General features: G+C 35.5%; 1 long non-coding RNA gene across 1 annotated transcript; it reads right to left on the reverse strand.

The window, feature by feature from the left end:
* Positions 1–47: 47 nt before the first annotated feature.
* On the reverse strand, positions 48–9,671 carry LOC129145273 (uncharacterized). The gene is made up of 3 exons (XR_008550577.1): positions 9,626–9,671; positions 5,842–5,946; positions 48–317 (listed from the first exon to the last, which is right to left on the reverse strand). It is a non-coding gene; the product is annotated as an uncharacterized LOC129145273 (long non-coding RNA).
* Between the last annotated feature and the right edge of the window lie 8,273 nt (positions 9,672–17,944).

Consider the following 17,944-nt stretch of genomic DNA (forward strand, 5'->3'; position numbering starts at 1 on the left):
GGTCAACACTCCTGAGGATCAGGCTAGGGGGAAAAAGGGCATCGCCACTTTTGAAAAACTCAAAAATCAAAAGACAAATTTTTCACTGCATTATTAAGATTTTTTTCCTTCTCAACTGAAAGATGCAAAGAATTGGTGCATGTGTGTTGTTCTCCAGAGAGAAGGGAGCAGGCATCTCTGGTGAGGCTCCATCCTCTAAGACCGCATCCCCGTACCACATCTTGCTCCTATTACTGCTCTCTTCAACTTATGCTGACAGCCAAAGTTCAGAGGTTGCTTTGTTTCCCTTGTAGTTGATGTTAGTTCAACATGAGACACTAAAGGTGGAGCAAGCACAGAAATTAATGCACAGGAATAGGAGAAGAACTTTGGCAGCCAACAATAACATATGTTTTACACTTGGGGGAAGTATAGAAATTAAAAATGGAAAAAGTGGGCAAAAGTGAGACAATTGACTAATATAAATACCTGTCAAACCTAACTTTCTCACAGAGATTGTGGGCTAAGAAACAAATAAAATTTTTCACCACCACCCCAGCTCACACCCTATATCTTTAAGAAAGCCTCGGAGTCCTTTTATGAGTTTTGGCTCAAGGACTCTGGCATGTGAATGGGAAGGAGTGAAGAACCAAGGTTTCCTTAACTATTTTATGCCAAAAACTTGTGTCTAAAAAGAACTGAGGAAACAGTATCTTCACGTATTTGGAAGCAACGGCAGGGAATTGATGAGAGCCTAGAAGGCAAGAGAACATTGCTCTTCAATTTTTGAAGGCCCACAATGGAATCTACTACTTGCATTTAATGGGCAAATTTAAGTCTACAGCAGTAAATGATGATAAGGTTATGGTTAGTTGAGGAGTTTGCCCTTGCTTAAGGATGAAATAATTATATGTGATAATCAGAGGTTTGATAAATCACAGTATACTTCTATATGTTAAAAATGGCCCCAAGAGCAATATCAGATTGGTTTATCTTTATCAGCATGCTTTGAAAAAAATTTTTTAAAGATTTATTTATTTATGCATATAAGAACTGGGGAATAGGCCAGAGGTGTGGAGTGGTGTGCTGAGAGGATTCACCAGAGACAGAGTGGGGAGCAGAGCAGGCAGGTCTATTGAAATACACTGCTGAGGGGCACAGCAGACAAGACAGGAGAGGTCTGCTGTGCCATGTGGGTCAGCTCCCTGGCTGGGGATGGAACTCATGCCACAGTGGCTGGTGATAGCCTCATAGCGTCAAGACTTTTAACCCCAGCACCACCAGGGAGGCTCATGCTTTGAAAGAATTTTGTAGTGAATTTTAGATGTTCTAAAGCCTGTTTGAACTGTACTTCATTTAGATTGTGTAACATTCATGGGTTTAAGAGCCAAACTTCATTTTTACTTAGTTATATACAATGTGTATTAGGTCTAGGACCACTGTTTTCCCTTAGATAAATAGGGGCCTCTTTTTTAAAGGAAGTGTTCTTATTAGGCTATGTGTGTGGGACAGAGAACTGCCCAGTAATGGATTCCAAAATAACAGATAACTGAACTTCTTTGCATCAAGGGGGAACAGGAGTGAAGATAAGCATTTTGAAGAAAAGAGTCTGCTGGAGAAAAGGGAGATGCCAAAGAATATGGCAATGACTGGACTCTGTTCAGGAGGAAAAAAAGGGGGCCCTTGAGAAAAATTAGAAAACCCATTTACCTGAAATATATAATGTTACATTTTAACTCTTAGTAGTAACTGGGCACCTATATGGCCCTACCACAAACCCCTATATGAATGCAGAGCTGACTGAAGAGTCAGTAGCAAGAACTGAGAAAAGCCTTAGAGTTCAACAGGTATAGGAAATAGAAATACTGTTTTTATATTCCTATTGCAGATATGGGAGTTTTAAATAAAGGTTATGCAAAGCTAAGGTGCCGGTTGACCTTAGTTGATACCTGGGTTATTTGAATTGGGATGCTTCTGTATTTCTTCCTTAAATATAATAGGAACCATCCAAAAGTCCCCAGTCATGACCTTTATGGAATTTATATTTAAGTAGCAAAAGAACACATCAAAACAAGTGGGGATAATATAATAATGAGAGGATTAATCCAAATCATCTTCACAAAATTGGTAATTAACCACAGTTTGGCACTAAGATAATAAACCAAGCTTTAGATATCTTTTATATATTCTGGATTATTCCCAAGAATATGCATCCCTAAATGTTTTCATGTTATTTTGAAATTCTTTTAAATGCCCCAAAATGTTAAAACTGTAAGACATAAATAAATAAAAGAAAATTATAATGTAAAATGTGTGAGCAATTCAGCAATGCCTCAGGAATATCTTTTTCTCTCTAAGGGATGAAAGATCCTGCAGTAATTGTACACATCACATAAGCTCATAAGATTTCCAAGATGTCGGTACATAGAACTTCCAGGCTTCCTTTTTGTTCCCTCTTTAAGAAACTTTCAAAGGAGTTCAAGGAAAAATGCATAATCCTGACAGCACCATCATGAGTAACTTCAGAGCCTGTAAGAACCATCCCTTATGAGAAACTTGGCAAGTTTAGTTTTATTTAAACAGTACAAAAGTCTGTAAATTAAGTCACATTCAAACAAGAAAAATGTATCAGAAATGTTTCTTGAAATTAATTTCTTATTTACTTTTAATTTATCCTTTCTCAAGTTAACTCATGTCCAACAGCTAAAAAGGAGGCAAAAACTGTCTTTAACTTAATACAAACCAGCATACCTTACATTATACAGAATATCATAGTTAAACAGATGGGATTATTATTTTCTTCCATTGTGCATGATAATTGAATTTGAGCTTGAATAGAAGCACCCAGTATTCTATTCTATTCTGGAATAGAAATTGTTTAAAAAATTATGACTGACTGCTGCAAAGATTGAAATTATTTTGAGGATAATATCCCTGGAAATTATTCCATATTTCAACCCTAGGAAGGACAATTTTCAACATGTCTCACCCATCTGAAATCCTTACCAGAAGATAAAGTCCAATTATTAGGAAATCTAATTGAGAACATGGTTATTTTTTAAAATATAGCCATATATCCCATCCTTATTTTATACTCAAATTTTTCACTTAAGCTTAATCTTTTACTTGATCTAATATTTATGTGTAGCAATACAGCAATAAAATCTTAAAGATATTTGTTTAACTTAGAAAATCAGAAAGTATCGACATGCAAAGTTTTAATGTTTTGTTTAATTGTGATATAATAATCTCATTTGATTCACTTATGTCCTTTTCAGACAATGTGATCCAGCATTATATAAATAAATAAATAAATAAACACACTCTGAAGGCACATTTTTCTCAAAATGATTATCACAATTACAATATGTATTTATATCATTAGGAATTGATTTGTTTAATGGCAATACTCCAACTGTAAGATCTCTGAAAACAGGCCATAAATTTATGTTGGATGAATGTATGATTGCTTCAATCAACATTTATTCTTAAAAGATAAGTCTCTAATGTTTTGATGTGCTCTTATGCTACTTAAATGGGCTTATTAGATATGTCTCTATTTATTAAGTTAATAGAACCTAAATATAATGAAAATAATTCAAATTCTAAACATGAAGTTAAAATCAATTTTATTTTATTGCAATATTGATAAGATTAAAAGGTCTTTGTTGTTTATTGATAATTTTTTTATTGATCAAAACTAAGGCATTCTTTCAGGTCACATGACTCATTGACTCATTTTTAAAAATATTCCTGACCCCACACCATTCTGAGTTCCACTGAGTAGCTAACATACATGAGATATTCCTCAGTTGTTAGCTATCAAATTACTTTAAATTATTTTCCTTGCCAAAACAAGATTTCTTAGTGTATACATTATAAAGTACTTTTCTTGTAAAACATGTAATTAATATTTAATTCCTAGAAATTATCATCAATTACAAAGCCAGTTTTTACATGGTATTTGTTTTGCTAAATACAGTAATGACTTCAAATTTAATTACTATACTTTTCTATCAAATTCTAAATAGTTACACAAATTACTTGTGAAGGTGTCATTTTTTTTTTTTTGCAACTGGCAAATCTGATTAGTAATGTAAAAAAAGAATTTGTTTTTACTTCTTTGAGTTTATATTCCAAATAAAGGGGGTTTCAAGAGACATAAAATCCATAGGGTTATAAAAATTTTAAGTATTTGTACAATGTGTTGGGGGTGGTGGGTAAGGGAGAGTAAAAGTGTGGACCTTTAGAATGAGCTCAAGATTGATATCCCCATGGGTTAAACGTATATAACCTTACAAATAAAGCTCATGTTAGCCTCAAAACAAAAATTTGTAGAAGAAGCACATAACAAAAAAGGAGGCCTCCCTGGTGGCACAAGAGGTTAAGATGCAACCTCTGAAACTATCCACAGACACAGCAGCACGAGTTCAATCCCCAGCCAGGGAGTTGACCCACATGGCTCAGCAGACCACTCCTGTCTTGCCTGCTGCTCCCCTGAGCGGTGTATTATAGCAGATCTGCCTGTTCTGCTTCCCATTCTGTCTCTGGTGAATCCTCTCACCCCCCACACCTCTGGCCTGTACCCCAGTTCTTGTATGCCTAAATAAGTAAATCTTTAAAAAAAGGAAGATGTCAAAACACATGAGAAGAGTAGAGGGAAACAAAATAAAGACAAAATACAAAACCAACCCAAAACAAATAATAAAATGCCAAAACATATCACATTTCAATTATTACCATAATATTGATGCTCTGTGCTCACTAATTAAAAAGTATGTAGAGTGGCTGAGCATATTAAAAAAAAAACAACTCTTTGTTGCCTATAGGATTCATATTTACTCAGATTAAAAGATTGGAAGATAATCCAATAACAAATGGTAATTTAAAAAGAGGACTAATGGAAAAGTAGGTGCAGTTCAAATGAAGTCTGAATTTTAGTTTTTAAAAAATGTGTAAGAAATCAAAGGGGGCCCTTCCCGGTGGCGCAGCGGTTGAGTGCTGGGTTGTGAAGCTGCCCGCAGCCTCTGCAGCGCCAGTTTGATCCCCGGCCGCCAGCAAGGGTCCCACATGGCACGCAGACCTCTCCTGCTGCCCACTGCTCCCCTCAGCAGTGTACTTCGTCAGTCTGCCTGTTCTGTTCCCTGCTCTGTCTCTGGTGAATTCCTCACCCTCCTGTGCTTCTGACTGTACCCAGTGCTTGTATAAATAAATAAATAAATCTTAAAAACAAACAAACAAACAAAAAAATCTTAAAAAAAAAAAAAAAAGAAATCAAAGGGATCAAAATTTCTTCGGGAGACCCAAAATCAAAAATTTAAAAAGAATTGACAACATGAAAAATTTTATAAGTCTGGAGCAGATGTGAGTTTTCATAAAAATTCTAACTTTTAATAGAGACACTCTGAAAATAGTTCAAATTTCTACTATGTTATAATATATAAATGATGGTAAAATGGGGGTGAAGTTGTCAAATGATATGTGTGGTGCAATGCTATTTATTTAAATTTAGAATGTACCTAAACAAGTCTATGTATTTTTTGTGAGTATACCCATATTTAAGAAAAATAACACACACATGGTACACATTTATTTCACAGTAGCAGTGAATTCTCACTAAGAAAAGAGAATACAATTAGGGAAAAGTATAAAAAGGGCTCCAATGTTATCTGTAACATTTGTCCACTTAGAAATAATATTTATGAAATGTGACAAATTGTTAAAAATTTGTTATGACTACATTATTCTGAATAATTACACTTTTTAAATTCTAAAATGAAAGAAAGAAAATAGATGGGAATTCAGGTAGGAGTGTAATAAGAAGAGGCGGGAGGGAAGTCTCCAGAAAAAGGTAGTGCTTACATGTCCAAGTGGTGGACTGGAATGACCAAACCAGTTGTCTGTTGGGTATTTGGTATTTGGCCCTCATCTGAATCTAGAACAGAAGTATGGGTGGTGGCAGCAAACCTAGTGAGAAAGAATTGTAGTTCATGAGCAACCAACACACTAAGGATTCGTACATAAAGACGCAAAACCAAATTCTAGCTGTTAAAAATGAGGTTCAAGATAAGGAACGAGACAGCAGAAAGTAGGAATTAATAAATTCCATTAGGTTTAGCCAAGGAGATATCTTGATAGTATTTTCCAAAGCAGATATCATTGTATGGTGTCCCTTTGGTCAAGTCACTCTTTCAGTGTCTTAGTTCTAGCATCTATCAAATGGAGATAAAATAATACATACTCTAAGCATGTTTCGGATTAGAAATGATTATGTGTAAGTCATTTAGAAAATGCCTGGTATCTTGTTAAGTTTTATTTAAGTGTCTATAAAGTAAAAAATAAACACCACTGTTTTTAATAGATCTAGTTTTCTTTAGCGATATTGATGTATTCCACTCAAATAGATTAATTATCTCATTTGGTAGGAACAAACATGATCATATGACAAACCTTGAGTTGACCTACACATCCTTCACTCTAAGAAGTGCAGATGGTTATTTCATTTTTGTGTATTGACAAACTTTGAAAAATGAAAAGTGTTTTTTTCTTATCTTTGATGGCAACTCTCATGGACCTACATGTTCCAGATAAGACATCTTATAAATAAGAATTGCAATAAAAGTAGTGAAAGTTTCAAAAGAGGCAAGTGTGAGTCATTGGCAATTTATCAAGATATGAGCACGTCAGGTTTTATATAAAAACAAAGGAAAAGGAGGGAGGAGCACAGGGGACTGTGGTGATGGGGCATGGGTGAATTGGTGGGGGAAATTCTATGGGTAGTACACCTGAGGGGGGGAGAGAAGCAAACATTGTTTAAAAATGAACAGTGATATAAAAGATATAAATAAACTTTAAAAATTAAAAACAAAGCAGCCGACTGATATAATAGGGCAACCTGGTTTTTTAAAAAATATTTTCCCTATGGAATAGTGTAAAAAACTTCTATCTGTAAAAATATTGTGAATGCTCTGTGATGTGTGATCTAACCAAAATACAAATACTATTTCTTTCTGAAATATAGGACAGTTCCTCCAACAACATTATTGAATAAAATTACATTAAAACAATTATCTCTCTTCCTTAAGTCCAACATAAATCTATATCAGTTCAGAGAATGTTTTGGTGCATTATCATTCCATAATTGAAGACTTCAGCATTTTTTCATATATTAAAATGCCTCCAGTCTTTAATGTACATGGAATGTCAGAAAACATGTAAAACCTATCTCCTGAGATATTCAAAGAATATTCAGACAGTTTCAAATGTTGTTGAATGATGATAGAGAGCGTGAATTCACTAATGTCATTGAAGGAAAAGTAATAATGCAGTATTAAAAGTATATTACTGCTTTCTGTCTTTTTGATCACAATATCATGTAATGTGGATGCATATGTCACTACTTGTCAGTCATAGTATTCACATCCAACACAGATCTATAACTGAGAGCATTGGGGAATGAGGATATTTGTTTCTGCTAAGTTGCACCAAGAAAAGTCAGCTTGGAGATTAATAAAATAGATGTGTTATTGGAATTGCAGAAAACATTTCTGTCTAAAATTTCAGGAAGCCACTTGCTTTGCTTGATATAGTACATTTACTTTTTACTATTATAATAATGAAGTGCTTAGCTATAGGTTAAATTACTAAATGTTTGCTCTCATCTTGCTGTTAGGGGAGAAAAAGAGAAATAAACCTTTGGTGCATAGTCCTGTTTTGATTATTTGCAATAATCAAATAACAATAGTACTTATTCAGTAAGTCATTCTGTTACTCATCACTTAATCTGTACTAATCATTGAATTGATTAACAGGTGACTCATCATCAAACCAACATTCACTTTAATCTGATTAACTTATGTTCCTTTCACCAAAAAACTGTGTCATTAATTTAATGCATACAACATCTTAAAATATGGGACATATAAAATATATATGATAGACCAAATATGCATCAGGTTGAAACATGAAATTGCCGTATATGTAAGTCGGGAACAGTCAAATATAAGCGACTTCAGTTGGTTCAATCTAGTATTTATGGATTTTAAACAGAAATTGTTGATTTTGCCCTACAAATATTTAAAATATGTAGTTTTGTATTTGAAATGAGAAATTTGAATGTTCATGGCAAAATGAAATGACATAAAGATACAATGGGGCAATCTGACTTGATCTTTCCAAAGAAAGCCCATCATCCAAATGAAAGTGAGGTTATGTAGTGCATCAAAACACTAGATTGTTCTCTCTCTTTTTTTTTTTTTCCACAATTGTCCTACCCCTGATGAAAAACTAATGTCAAATATATGGCTTTACAAACCAAGACATAAAGCATACTCAAAATTCAAGAACGTTACCCAGGAATACACAAAAGAAACTGATAAGTTCTTTTCTTTATGGTGACATGTATCTCTTTTTTCAGTAATGGAAATTTATTTCATTATAAAACATTTCATTCTGTTTCCATTGACTCTAACATTATACTCTATCCATTCCTTGCTTGGAAAATGTCACATGGCCTGAGATTAACCAGCCAGAGTCTTCCAATCCCAACTAGTAGGATCACATTATAGACGGGCATGGTATAGAAATTGAGTTATTTTAATATATAGACTCTGCTTGAAGAGAGTGTCTTCTTACATCTATTGTAAGATAGAAAGTTATAGGTACAATATTAATTTAAACCTGCTGGTGGTGAAATTTCCCATCCAGAAGCCCCTTTGCCTGAGAGTAAAGCCAACAAGAAAAAGAGAGAGCTCAGAAAGATATTCATTAATGTTGGGATGAGGTCTGATGAGTGAATAACAGAAAGCATTACTTAACACTATAGTCTTTCAAGTGAGCTAAGGGGTGGATGTATAGTAAAGGTGAGTTTATCAAGTTTCTCAGGCATTAAGCATTGGTCACTGGGGTGGGAAGGAAGGAAATAGAATCCTGAAGTGGACCGTGGACAATGATTCTAAGGAAATGACTGGGTGGGGATCAAAGATGAAGTTGACCTACTTTATGATTTTTCTCAGGTCATCCCTGGTTATGCAGCTGACATGCGTTTGCCTGAAAAATATTTATAATCTGAGTTGATGTGGTTTCGGCATGTTCCACAGGGAAGTAAGACACAGACAGAAAAGCCTGGTGTGTAGCTGTCAGGAATGGGCTGATCATTCTTCATCAAAGGCTTTGAGCTTAGTTTTACAGTTTCTATTTCTTACTGACTGAACTGGCCACAACTTATCAATACATTCAGTATGAAACTAACTTATAATTCAAATATGTGATGTTGATGGGGCTCCAATGGTTCATTCAATGACTATGTTCTTATAGTTAGTATCTGTGGTGGGAATATGAACACATAAACATTAGCCATTACACAAAGCATCTGAAATTACCAATTGAGACTGAGCATGGACACTAAATGGAAAAGATTTGATTTTGAAAACAGGTTTTCAAAATTATATTTCAAAATTAAACTGTCATTTTTCAATATAGAAGTCAGCATTATATGAATGTCCATGTTTGCACAATGGTTAAAAATATAATGTTGAGGCCAGGCTGACCTGTGTTCCAGTCTCAATTAGGGTGTTATCTTGGGCAAGTTTTTTCAACTTCTCTAAACCTATTTATTTGTCTGAAAAGTAAAACTAGTGGTACTAACCTTCTAGGTCAAGTTGAGAATCAAATGAGATAAGATAAAATCTTTGGCACTTGGAAAGATCTCAATGCATTGTGCATGACTTTTTCTATGGAATTAGAGAAACACAAAGAGGGTTCACAATATAACTTCTTGTCTTCATATAATCTCATGCATATGATATCTAATGCAGAAAGTTGTTTCAACACCTTTGGAGATCAAGTGCCATGACCTGAGAATTTCCCTGAAATCAAGTTCTCCCATATGTCAACCAACATTCTTACTGAACTCTAAATATTCTTTCAAGTCTTTTCTTCTGGGGAAAAGAGAGAAAGAAACTAGTTATCTTCAATCAGGTATATTTAAATATGGTTATCATTTTCTTTCCTTCTCTCTCTAAGATAAGACAACCATGACTTTAAAAAATGCCCTGAAGCTGACATTTCTCTTTTGTTTTGCCATTGTTTTTACAAAGCCTGTGTTCATGAACCAAATTGTGACGATGCTCTTCTGTCCAATAAAATCCTGGACAGTTTGCCTCCAACTTACTGAATTCAGGGAATATATTCGAGTAGAATCTCTACTGTTTATGTTATTACAATAGAAGTAGAAAATATGTTCTTTTACACCCATTTCTTTTATTGAAAAGAAGCAGTTTTCACAAAACCATAAACTGATAAACTCTAATCAAGGATGAAGTGTTATGTCGCAGGGAAGAATATTTCGGTGTTAAAGAAAATAACTAAGCAGAGCATATAAGGTGAGGGAAAAATAGAAATTAAAGTGAGTAGGAGAGGAAATCTTTAAGTTTTAGCAACTGAACCACAATCCCATAATGCTCAATTAGAAATGGAGCTAAGTAAACCTTCAGCCTATCAATTCCTGATTTAGCAACACTGAAAAATTTATTGATGGTTCTTCTTAGCTTTGGTTGTCCCTTCCCTGCCTTAGAAATTCTATTAATGGAAATTGCACATAATTTTTCTTGACTTTGTTTCCATGGATTTATTCCTATGTCAGCAGGTAAGAATGGCAAGTTCTATTGAATCAAATATAGCATTAAAAATATATTCTTTGTTCCATAGAGTCTAGCAGAATTAGGGGATTGTTGATTTGAAAATTCAATGCTTAAGTAACTTCTCATGGGTGAATTGATGACAGTCATGATAGTGTCAGTCTTTCCACTGCTTTTTGGTTAAATCTGAGGAAGGCAAATATGTCTGAGGATAAAATTTTCTGGGGAAATATGAAAAATGGCAAATGACTCCTCTCTGTCATTTTTATGATAGTACTAGGAACCACAATGAACTGAGTAATAGTTGGAGGAAGGTAGTATTTTCAAGCAACTTTGGCAAAGCTTACGTTTAGTTCAGCGTCACCACAGTTTCTCCATTCCAGAACACTACAAATACAGAATAAATTTTTGGTTTTGTCAAACAACAGTGATCCTCCTTCCTGCACTCTAGGCCTAATCTCTTCAAAGCTTAAGCTCTTGCTGGGCAAGATCACTTTAATGAGAGCAGAATGAGACAGGCACAGAACAGGAGGGGCCTAGGACCTGACCTAAATGCAGAAATGTGAAGTTCTGGAAGGAAGAGAAATTGGGGAGAAAGAACATGACACATGAGTGAGAAGAGCAATGCATGCTAATATTGGAAATTTAAATACAAATTAAAGTTTAAATGTATTTATACCATGATTTCTAAAAGAGAAATAAATAATTACCGTTTACTGAATATTGAGTTACATGTGCACTTTACCCATATGGACTTATGCAATCACCACTTATGAGACGGAAAGTTATTTTTGCCCTCATTTCCCCTCAAAGACACTGAGTCAAAGAAAGGAAACTGAGTCACCAAAGGAAATGGTAGAGCTATAAGCAGAAGGAATCTGTAGACCTGTTTTATTAAGCAAGAGATCTCAGGAGGTCAGGCGGGCTCTACAAAAGTAAGTGGGTTTACACATTATGGAAAGCTGTGTGGAGATTCCTCAACCTACTAGAGATACAGTTTCCATCAAGATTCCAGCAATTCCACTCCTAGGTATTTACCCAAAGGACACAGAAACATTAATTCCAAAGAGCACCTGCACCCCTATGTTTATAGCAGCACTATTTACAATAGCTAAGCTTTGGAAACAGCCCAAATGCCCCAAAATAGATGACTGAATCAAGAAGATTTGGTCCATATGCATGATGGAATATTACTCAGCAATCAAAAAAGATAAACACATGCAGTTTGCAGCAACATGGATGGTGCTGGAAAGGATCATGCTCAGCAAAATAAGCCAGAAAGAAAAAGAAAAATACCGGATGGTCTCACTCATAGCAGGAATCTAGAAAACGTAAATAAGGGACCAGGAAAAAGAATAACTATAAGAAAGAAAAAATCAAAATCAACAAACAACTATGAACCAGAGACATACTATGGGGGGGGGCGGGGAAAGGAGGGATTGGGGTTAAAATAAGGAGGGTACAATTGTATGGGGAATATAAAACTTAAAAAAATAAAAAAAGTAAGTGGGTTTACAAATCTACTCAGGTAGGTGGCAGATGTTGATAAATGATTCAGCAGACAGCAGGCCCATAATGCCTGGTGGTATTTAGGAACATAAGTCTAATGTCAGAAAAGGAATTCTTAGTCTTACAGATCTTGGGGGAATTGGAAAGGTTATTAAATATACATGGAAAAAAAGAGGCACAGAAAGCTCACAGATCTATTCCCCTGAATGTGATGACAAGGTAGAGACTGAGAATTAACTGGAAGCAAGAGTGACTTGAGTGGTATAACACATTAGACTCATAGTGATCGTGATAGAGTTTTCACAGCTAAAGAAGGATAATACTGTCCACCTAAAACTTGCACAGTGTTTTAAACCAGTGTTACCTTAATACATTTTTAAGTCACTTGAGACTAGGTTTGGCAATGTTAGAGTGTTATTTCTTAATTTTACCTGCCTATGGTAAAAATTGATCCAGAGATGTTGGGCGAGAGGGTCTGTTTAAACCTGTAGATGGTGGTCAACAGCTCAGTGTCCAGGGTGAGCTTGGCCATGCTGATGTCATCATTTCAGGATGAGCAAGGTCAAAATCTCAGCCAGGATTAGTGCAAAGCCCAAACTAGATGCCAGGCTGCTTTGAGGTTCATTATCTCATTTTCTGCATCGGACAATCAGGTCTCACTGGAATGGCCCAGACTTGATTGTGAATCAGAGATAAAATGACTCAGGATACTCTATTTGACATTGATGACTGATTCAAACAACACACCCACACGTGGGAGCTTTTATTCTTCAGGTCTTCATTTGATTTGAAGGCACCTGTTATTTTGGGACTCTTCTGGATTGCCCAGATTTCATGGGCCTTCCAGATTGATTTGTCATATCTTCATCTCTACCATTTAAGCCTTTTCCTTTTTAGAGCTTAGTTCATTATCGTCTTCTTTGGGCTTTAGCACTTGATAAAACATAAACATTGAAACTTTGAAACTTTTGCTGTAAAACACAATATGTCTACAATCTTCCACAATCTATACAGAGTTGGAAAAGTAGATCATAACTTTTTGCATGTCTTCTTGCATTTGTGTTTGAGGGAGAAGAATTGTCAGTAATAGCATATCAGAATGAGGTCTAGAAAACATTTGATGCCATAAAATGTGGCTCTACTTATCTGGACATTGCAGATTCAGTGGTGAGGCAAATAAGATTTTCTCATCCCTAACTAATGCCATAGCATAAGATCATAAAAGTAGTTTGTGCTTAAGCCAGTTCAGTACCAAACACATCACCGAAAAAGATAATACTGCCTTTCAGCAGCGTTGTGATGAATAGTATTTTGAACAGTAAAATGATAGTAAAATTCCATTATTATTACAACTACTACTGTTTATTGGAAAATTGCTGTGGTTTTTAGAGGTTTAAAGAGAGAAGTGTATGTTATTTACATTGAAGTTGCTTTTCTGACAGTAAAGGTTGGTGTATGGACATTTCTATGAATTATCTGAAGAGTCCATGAAACTTTTTTTTTTTTTGTTTTGCACAATATCATTGTTCAAATAGTTGCTTATGAATATGATATTGCAGAGGTCCTTTCTATCCTCCTGGTGTTTTGCAATGGATGAGCGAGAACTGACACCAGTCACATCTGTAATAAAGTCTCCTTATTGGTCTTTGGAACTTACCTCTTATCTTTTCAAAATCCTGTGTGGGAAAAAAAAAATAGGGTGTTTGAGGACTATCCCTTCACCTAGAAAACAAATACAAGGAAACTGATAAAGAAGGATAGGTCAGGTGAAGAAAAAACATAGGAAAGCTTTCCGGTGGAATAGCTGACACAGTGTGAAGACAAGTTCGTGCTATATTCAAGAGCATGGGATTTGGAACCAGACAGGAAGGCATCAATTCTATTTCTTGCTCCACCCCTTACCATATGCCTCTGAGCAAGTTACACAACTTCTTTAAGCCCAAATCACCACATACTCAAAATGGAAATAATAACACCTGACTATTGATAGAGTTGTGAGAGGATTAAAATGAGAACATATCTCTAAAGCACTTAGTGTACTACCTAGGATATGGTAAACACTTATTAAATGGTACCTACTTTATTGTTACACTTATTTAAGAAAGATTCTTTATCTGTAGGATTATAAATCAGTTCTGATATGTCCTGGGAGAGTACATTTATAGGGATAGTTTTAAGGTTGGACACCACAGAGAACTGGAAGAGGTAGATTCAGGTTTATTGCTTTGTACTTTACAAAGCCCTTAAAAGATTATCCATAAGTGATACATATTATTAAGAGCACAGTATAAAATGTTGTAGGCATAAGTTATGTCGTCTCGTAGTCTGGTGTCTGAACCTAGTTCCGTAACATTCCAGAATCTTCATATGTAAAATGGATAAATACTAGTAACTCATAAGTTAATTGAAAGGATTACATGAGATTACCTTTGGAAAGAGTTTAGCAAAGTGCCTGGGATAAGGCTGTGTAACTGTTATAATTAGTGACTGACATGACTTCATTCTTGGAAGCAGCTATCTTAGAGAAGTTTGCAAAAAAAAATATAATTGTTAGAGTTTTTTAAAGATGGTTAAAAATAGACCATATTTTTATCTCAAACTGCTACTGTCATAAAGTATGTTACATGTTTTTTTAGATCGTCACATTTTAAACTTATATTTCTATATCCTCTCTTCTGTTGCATGTCACTTTACTTTTGACTCTCAGCAACTTAAAACTGAAACAATCTCGATGTGAGGCTTACCCTCTAATCAAAGTGCCAGTCTCTTTAAAAATCCTTTATGTGTGATGTTTAGAATCACAAAAGACTGGAACCCTTTCTGCCATTTAGAGAATAAGGGAGCATTTTACAAAAATATTTTTATAAGACAATATTGAGATTTACTTCATCAAAAATTCAAAGATGCTCCTTTCAAAAGAAAAATCCCACCGAAGTGCCGGCCATTCTAGACACAGTGAGATGCAGCCAGCCAAGCTGGCCAGTGATATTACTGTGGATGAGTAGCGGAGAATCACCCCCGAGCGATGGTGGCGCTCAGAAGGGGGCCTGCCCTTCACAATTTAAGCTCTTTGAAGCTGCATTTCCTTCAAGCAATGAGAAGTCTTTGTGGTGATGGGAAACATACATTTATAATTATAGAAGAACATAGTGTACACTAGACATGGTAGAAAAGAATGCAAGGATTTCAAGGGAAGCCTTAATATACATACAGCCCCACTTATGCAGCGTCTCTCCCCATCCAGTGGGTATTTCAGCATGTACCTAATTGAAGTGGCCCAGAGGCAGCATTCCTGCTTGGTCTCTTCTCCTTTCAGTACCCTATCTGGTCCTGACCCGGGCGTGCTAGTCTAGTACGACAGTGTGCTCTTTGTCAGTCAAGGTGCTGAGATGAGATGTATAAAAGTCATGAAATGATTTCAAATTCATATAAATATATTCACTTACCCAGATGTGAGAAAGTGAGCAAAATGGAGCTGAATGCTACCTGTATTTTCAACTCTTTTATTTTTTTTAAGATTTATTTATTTATGCATACAAGAACTGGGGAACAGGCCAGAGGTGCGGGGGTAAGAGGATTCACCAGAGACATAGTGGGGAGCAGAACAGGGAGACTGACTGAAATACACTGCTGAGGGGAGCAGCAGGCGAGACAGGAGAGGTCTGCTGTGCCATGTGTGTAGCTCCCTGGTGGGGGATCGAACTCGTGCTGCAGTGGCTGTGGATAGCTTCGTAGGTTGTGTCTTAACCCCTTGCTCCACCAGGGAGGCCCTGTATTTTCAACTCTTGTAATCAAAGCTTGAGCTTATTTGTTCCTCCTACCCAAATTATTACTCTAACCCATACACATAAAAATTAACTCAAATTTCCCTATTTATGTACTCAGGTCACCACAGGATATATGGAGTAAGATGTATTCATGTTTTACTGATGACAGGCAAAAAAGGCAAAATGAGAAGAGATATCAGAAGAAATTAACTAATGGCTTATTAAAACTAGTTCTGTGTTTCTATATTCCTTTAATGGCTATTTAAAATAATTTTATATTGTCAAGTCTTGGCGGAGAATATATGAAAAAATATCAAACAATAAAAAGTACAAGCAGAGATTCCACAATGTATTTTAATGACAAAAAGGAAACCTGCAAGTTTTTCCCCCATGAGAAGACCAAAAGTGAAAATGAAAAAGCCCAAGAGAATTTCCAAAAAAGTTTCTTTTGGATGCCATGTTGTAGATGAACTATTAGACATAAAATGTAAACTATTTCCAAAGCCTTAGTTTCTAAACTGATAGTCAGCCCCAACCTATTCAACAACAAAACCCTCAATTTCAACCTAATAGGTGGTCATCATTGTACAATATGGTATATAAGGGAAAACATGGACTTTGGAGTGAGACAGAAGTCTGCATTCAGGATTATGACTCACTAGCTGCATGAGTTTTAGCAACTACCTAACCCTCCTGGGCCTCATAAACTCTCATGTACATAATGAATATATGGCTACTGCGAAGTACACCAGAGGCTAAAAAAAAAACAAATCTCAATCCACATAACAAGCCTAGTTCAAGGCTTGTTAGAGAAAAGAGTTGGCACTTCAATATTAGTTTTCTTTTTTCTTTCTTTTTCTCAAGTCATCTTTTGAAATTTGAACATGCTCCGAAGAGAAAGGAGGTTCCTTTCATCAAGACAGACAGTCTATGTCTTGTGAAAGGACATTTTTTTAGCCCACTTCTTAAGTTTATCTCTTCTTTCATGCACATATGTGCATTTGTGCATGAGGATACATGTGAGTATATTTGTGTGTGTAAACAGTCACCTTTCTTTGTTCTTACTGGAAATGGGGAAATTTGGGGCAAAGCAGTCTATTCCATGCACAACTTGTTCTAAAGTTCAGTAGGTGACTCATTATTTAATCCTGGCTTTTTAGCCTACGTAGGTCATAGGAGGTAGAACTCTAAGATAATGAAATGGGTGATTCATGGAACTGACAACATTATTATATTTATATACTTTAATTTCATTATGATGAAGTACATGGCACATTTAACCAGAAATCTTGACTAGATTCTCTCCTTGGCAACACTACTGATTTGTCATATGACTATAACTGGGGTGTGTCCATTTCTTATCTTCAAAATAGAAATCACAGAATGATTTCTCCCTTCCCCACAGCATTAGTTCATGCATAAATCCTAATTATATTGTAATTTGAAAACCCTTGATACCAACTCAGAATAACATTTTGAGCATTTCAATGTATTATAAAGCCAACCACCAATTTTTCCCTCTCTCTTCTCACAGTCTCTCTCAGTACTGCCCCCCAATACATTTATTTTAGTGATATGGATAACATGTCTTTCTATCTGATAAAAGAAACAAATAAAAAGATTAAAAAAATAGTGCTAATATATAGCCAGAATTTTGTTGGTCTATAAGTACAAAAACAGCCTATGAGGGGATGATATGATTTGCTTAATCAGTTCTGAAATTGGTGCTAGAAACCCCTGAAAATAAATGACCGTGTCACTTGGTGTTTGGAAGAGTTGACATTAAAACTAGCCATGAAAATCAGCATCATAAAAGTGCCAGACCATTTTCCAGGTTATACCAAAGCTAGTGAAGAACAATAACACGGAGTAGAAGTGGCCCACATTGGAAATGATGAATTCTCGGTTGTATTCAACCTCACACAGAAACAGCCAGTCATCTTCATATGACATGCACATTGTATTCTTTGATGAAAAAAGTGATCAAAATAGTCATAGGGATCATGTGTGTAAACTTCTGAAAATGAGTATCAGTCATAACCAAGGACTAAG

The sequence above is a fragment of the Talpa occidentalis genome, unplaced genomic scaffold (genome assembly GCF_014898055.3).
Source record: "Talpa occidentalis isolate TD23 unplaced genomic scaffold, MPIMG_talOcc4v2.1, whole genome shotgun sequence".
NCBI classification, from domain to species: Eukaryota; Metazoa; Chordata; class Mammalia; order Eulipotyphla; family Talpidae; genus Talpa; species Talpa occidentalis.